The sequence below is a fragment of the Nannospalax galili genome, unplaced genomic scaffold (assembly GCF_000622305.1).
Source record: "Nannospalax galili isolate Female #2095 unplaced genomic scaffold, S.galili_v1.0 scaffold259, whole genome shotgun sequence".
NCBI lineage: Eukaryota > Metazoa > Chordata > Mammalia > Rodentia > Spalacidae > Nannospalax > Nannospalax galili.
In genome coordinates this window covers 2,527,774-2,533,626 of record NW_008344750.1, presented here as the reverse complement: position 1 = coordinate 2,533,626, position 5,853 = coordinate 2,527,774, and the positions used below count along the sequence as shown (strand labels likewise).

Genomic DNA, 5,853 nt, shown 5'->3' with positions numbered 1-5,853 from the left:
CTCCCTTCCTCCCCCTCCTCCCTCCTCCCCCCCTCCTCCCAAGTGCTGAGACACCACACCCAGCTGCTGCTTCTTTTTTAAAGTGAACTTTAGTTATACTTTCAGATCTTCATGGCACAAGAGTAGGGCAGCATAGAGTAGGGGCTGAAAAAAAAAAAATACAGCTCTTTCTTACAGTCTTAAGATGTGCAGCACAGAACAGATCTCAGCCCTTAGAGCTGAAGCACCACATTCTTGTTTTTCTTGGGACCTCTCGTTTTACTTCTATGTTGTCTTTGGCTCAGAGCAATGCAGTTGTTTTCTATAGTGCTGTGGTGACACTTCTGTGAAATGAGGTGTCTTACCATGGAGTTACCATTTGAACTGTGTGTGTGTAGGCTAGAGGTCAATGTCAGATGTCTTACTCACTTCACCTTACTTTTGAAGATCACTCTCTCACTGAACTTGGAGCTCACTGATTTGGCTAGATTGACCTGCCAGCTAGCCTCAGGGGCCCCTGCTGTTTCTGCTTCCTGGTATCCTAGGCATGTGTTACTGCACCCAGCTTTTTTACATGGGTGCTGGGGGATCAAACCCATGTTGTCACGCTTATGTGGCAAGCACTTTACCAACTGAGCCATCTCCCCTTACATTCTAAAAGTGTTAAAATTGTTAAGTTTGTTCCTTTTACATCTGCTTCCATTTCTAATGTAATCTTATTTGGTAAGAACATTATCGTAATTTCTATTGCTTATTAAAAATGAATGGCTGGCATTTGCAGTAAGGAAGGTGAAGTAATACCCCCTGTAAGGGGACTGTTTGAATACTAGATAAATTAGAAGCAGTGCTCTGTAAAACAAATATGAACAGATAAATATTTAAAAACCCCTGCTTTATTCTTGCAGGAAGCCAGAGATGTGCCAATGAAGATAGAATTTTCTTTTTTAAGTTTTTGTACTGAAGTCCATAGTTGTTTCTCTGGGTCCTGTCAGTAACTCTCTTGATGACATCAAGTTTTGCTGCATTCTTTAATGGATTATTAAATCAGGTGCTACCTAAACCACTTGTACCGCCACTTGGGGAACAAATGATTCCGTTCATCACAGTGACAAGTCAGCCTTGGGGATGAAGGAGTGTCCTTTGGGGAGAGCCTAACCAAAGAAATGAGCTGGCTGCTTTCCTGCTTTCCTTTGAGGATTGTGCATTTGTATTTGCCACATATTTCCAGGGCCTAGCTAGCCCTCTCCCCTAACTAACTGTGTCCTTGGCCAAGTAGCTTAATTGCTAGGAATCCATTTTCCTATAAAATAAAAAGGCTAGATCAGAAATACTACTTAGTCTCTAATATTTCCCATATATTAAAATTATTTGTTTAAAAACCTCATTTGGGGGCTGGAGAGATGGCTCAGCAGTTAAGAGCACTCTGGCTGTTCTTTCAGAGGACTTGAGTTAGGTTCCCAGCACCCACATGGTGGCTTAACATCTGTCCATAACTCCACTTCAAGAGGAATTTGACTACCTCTTTCTGGCCTCTGCAAGTTTACACATGTGGTACACTTATATACATGAGGCAAAACACTCATACACATAAAACAAAAATAATTTTTTAAAAGGTTTGGTTCCCAGCTGGTGACTCACAAGTATTTATAACTCCAGTTCCAGGGGATCTGGTGTCCTCCTCTGGCCTCTGCAGGAACCAGGTGTATATGGTGCACGTACATACCTGTAGGCAAAATACCCATACATATAAAGTAAAAAAGTAAATAAATCTTTAAACAAAACAAAACTTTGTTTTTGAACTTGAAGTCAAAAAGTTGTTGATTCATATTTGTCTGAATCAAATGGATGGGGATTTTTGTTAAAGAAGGAATGCTTTGTTTTTATTTGGATATTGAAATTTCCCTCATGAATAAAAAGAAGCTGTAGCAGTGGATGCAGTGAGTAAGCCCCCACATCTGTCTGCACCTGTGGAGACAGATGTGCTTCTGTTCCAATTTGACAATGGCACAGATGAGTGTCATAGCATCTCCTTGCTAGAGTACAGTTTTCTTCTTAGGCACAGATACCACTGATTAATAGTTAGACAGTACAATCAGGTTCAAGAGAGCCGTATACTGGGGGCTCTTGTTTACCATTTCTCTAGCAACAAGGAGATCATTTAATTTTTCATTTCTTACACTTTTAAAATTTCTTTTAAGGCCATGTTAGGAATGAGAAGAAATAACTGATCTATTAGGAAAGTGTTTCTTAGGTGTATTTTACTAGAAGATAGAAAATCTTGAGATTGGATTTTATCCATAACATAATTCCATTAAACAGAAGGACTTTTCCTATATACTAGACACCAACCTTAGGGTACAGACCTAGTGTCAGCCTCTGAATCACATTCTAGTTGATAGAAACCAGTGCTTACATAATATTTTCTACTTTCCTGGCTGCTATGATATCTCCCTCTCAAGATTTAACAGAAATTCACATTCACATTCACATTCCCCACGCTTTATTAGACTTTTATAATCCTGTCCTATATACCTGATCTTGGCAAAGCCTTCTCGGAACTCTGAGAAAGGATTTTTTATTCCTTCCTCTTGTTCAGTGTTTGACAGACTGGACTTACAGTCTTAAACCACAAATCTGACTGCATTTGGAAGAAATCAGAACTTTCTCAGGGGAATGAGGGATGCAGGAAGATACATATGAAACAAAATGTCACCACAGTTGGGAGGGAGGAAAGGCCAAAGGGGCAGTTATTGTGTGTATATATAGATTCCTGAAGGCCTTTTTAGAAAAGGTCTTTCTAGATCCTTGCTCAACTGAATCTAGATTAACGCAGCAGTACTATGTGGCCATTGGTGTAATAGTTTACATGAGTTTAAATCATCTTGTTGGACCTACCCAGTTTTTGGTTAATAAGTAGTTAAGACTTAATAGTTGTTGGTATTAAGACATGGGTAATAGGTGATATTTATACCATTATTGTTTGTGGCATCCAGTTTACATCTGTATGTATGCATGTTCTTTATTTTGTTGTAAGGGCAGAGTTGCTAATCATGAATAATCTTCTATTTTACATCTCTTTTAATCATTTTTAATAACTACATGATTAGAAGAAGCATTTCATTACAGCATTAACATATTCAGTAACACACTCCAGAGCAAGAGTCCATCTCTTTCACAAGTGGCTGCAAGTTTCTCGGCTCACAGTTGAATTATTACAGTTATACAATGTTGAACTCAGTATAAGCCCTGTAAGACTCCCTGTAAGATCTCCATTTCATTTTAGAATATTTTATATTGTTCCTTGCAGAAAGACTCATTGTTTTTGCTACTAACACTGAGATGTTGGCACATGCATCTCTAATCTGTATATATCTATTGCTAGTCATAATCCGTTGCACTTGGATCCTTGGCGCCTGTGCACATCTATAGAGTCATCGGGTAGATTTCAGTGGTAATGTTTATCACCTCTACTAATTAACATGATGTAAATTTCCATGCTTCCTCCTCAAATATAATACATTTAAAAAAAATTTGTGGCTCTTAGAAGATTCTCAAAAGAGCTACTTTTCTTATACTGTGTGCATCTACCTAGGACTTTTTTTTTTTTTTCCTTCTGGGAAATTATCCATTAAGAGCCAGGTGTGGTGGTGAATACCTGTAATCCCAGCACTTGGGAGGCTGATGTAGGAGAACTACAACCTTCAGGCCAGCCTGGGCTACATAATAAGACCCCATGACTCAAATTATTAAAGAAATAAGTGTGTGTGTGTGTGTGTGTGTGTGTGTGTGTGTGTGTGTGTATTAGACTATTAGAGTGCTAGAACCAGGGCTGGGGATGTAGCTCAATGGTAGAACACTTGCCTGGTGAATACAAGGCCCTGGTTTAGCACTGTAGGAAAGATGCATACTAGGGGGCTGGAAAGATGACACAGTGGTTAAGAGCATGTACCATAAGCTGGGTATGGTGGCACACATCTTTAGTTTCAACATTCAGGAGGCAGATCTCTGTGAGATCAAGTCTAGCCAGGTCTACATAGCAAGTTCCAGGTCAGCTGGGACTACAGGGAGACCTTGTCTCAAAAAGAACAAACAAAAAGAAAAGTGCCATTCTTGCAGAAGACCCAAGTTTGGTTCTTAGTGCCCACATTGGGGAGCTCACAGCCACCTGTAACTCCAGTTTTAAGTGATCTGATACCCTCTCTGTCCTCCAAGGGCACCTGTACTCATGTGTACATATCAAAACATGGACACACAATTAAAAATAAATTTTTTTTTTAAAGTGATAGAAACGTGGGGCCGGAGAGATGGCTCAGTGGTTAAGAGCACTGACTGCTTTTGCAGAGGACCCGGGTTCGTTCCCAGCACCCACATGGCGGCTACAAACTGTCTTTGATTCCAGTTCCAGGGGAATCTGAAGCCCTCTTCTGACCTCTTCTGACGACACGGGTGCACTCACTTACATGTAGGCAAAACACTCATACACATAAAAATAAATAAGGGGCTGGAGAGATGGCTCAGCAGTTAAGAGCACTGACTGCTCTTGCAGAGGACCCGGGTTCAATTCCCAGCACCCACATGGTGGCTATGAACTGTCCTTAACTCCAGTTCCAGGGGACTCCAATGCTCTCTTCTGAGCTCCGCAGCATTGTACAACATGGATGCACTCATACACATAAAATAAAAATAATTAAGAAAAATTAAAAAAATATATTTTTTTAAAAAACGTGATAGAAACAGGTTGGAGAGATGGCTCAGCAGTTAAGAGCACTGACTGTTCTTGCAAAAGAACCCAGATTCAGATCCCAGCACCCACATGGCGGCTAACAACCATCTGTAACTCCAGTACCAGGGGATCTGGCACCCTTTTCTGACTTCTGTGGACATTGCACAACATGGGTGCACTTATACACATACAGGCAGTACACTCATACATGTAAAATAAAAAACAATAGTAAATAAAATATTTTTTTTATTTTTTTTTATTTTTAAATAATTAACATTTATTTATGGGGCTGGAGATGTAGCTCAGCAGTTAAGAGAGAGTGCTGCTGTAGAAAAGGATCTGAGTTTGGTTCCCACCTAGAATAGCTCACAACTGCCTGTAACTCCAGCACCAGGGAATCCAAGACCCTCTTCTGACCTTTATGAACACTACACTCAGGTGTTCAACCACATACTCAAACACACAAATGTACATATAATAAAAAATGAAAATATTTGGATGTTTTCCTGGTTATAAGAATGTAAAAGAAAAATCTACAAATCACATTTAGACTTTCTAAATTTTTCATGAAGTATAATATACATACTTTGTAGTTAACAGACACACCTGGAAGTATTTTTCCCCCCAAACTCATGATGCCATGAACCCTGTTGTCTGGTCAGAACAAAAGTCATTGTCAGTGCCCATGAATTCCCACTGAAGCATGGCTCACTATGCGGTCATGACCCTGCAACACTGGAGTTGCCTTGACTTCTAAAAAGGTTAACTTTTCTTGCTTCTGACATAAAAATGAAGTAAGCACTATGCTCTCTCTTACACCTCTCATCAGGGAGCTCCAATAGCAATTTTGACACTTTGAACTGTCTGCGATGCATTATGATGTCCAGTAAATCGCAAATGAAACAACAATAAAGCAGAAAGTTCTGCACTCTGAGCTTCGAGCACCTTGGACACGCTCGTCTAGGTTGCTTTAAAAATTACTCCACTTGAAACTTAAATGTTCTGCTTTTTTGGTAAAATGGGAGGCCTAACAAATGGGTTTTTTTTTACCCTTTACTTTGCTCTTAAATTAGGTTTCCTGTTGTTTTTTTTTTTTGTTTTCTTTTGTTTTTTTTTTTTGTTTTGTTTTTTAATTTTTTTTATTTTTTTTT

At 39.4% G+C, this 5,853-nt stretch overlaps 1 protein-coding gene across 3 annotated transcripts in view; it reads left to right on the top strand.

Annotated features, from left to right (window-relative positions):
- Positions 1-5,853, top strand: part of Mtmr3 (myotubularin related protein 3) — a 167,280-nt gene that overhangs the window by 146,158 nt on the left and 15,269 nt on the right. The gene's annotated exons all lie outside the window — the stretch shown is intronic.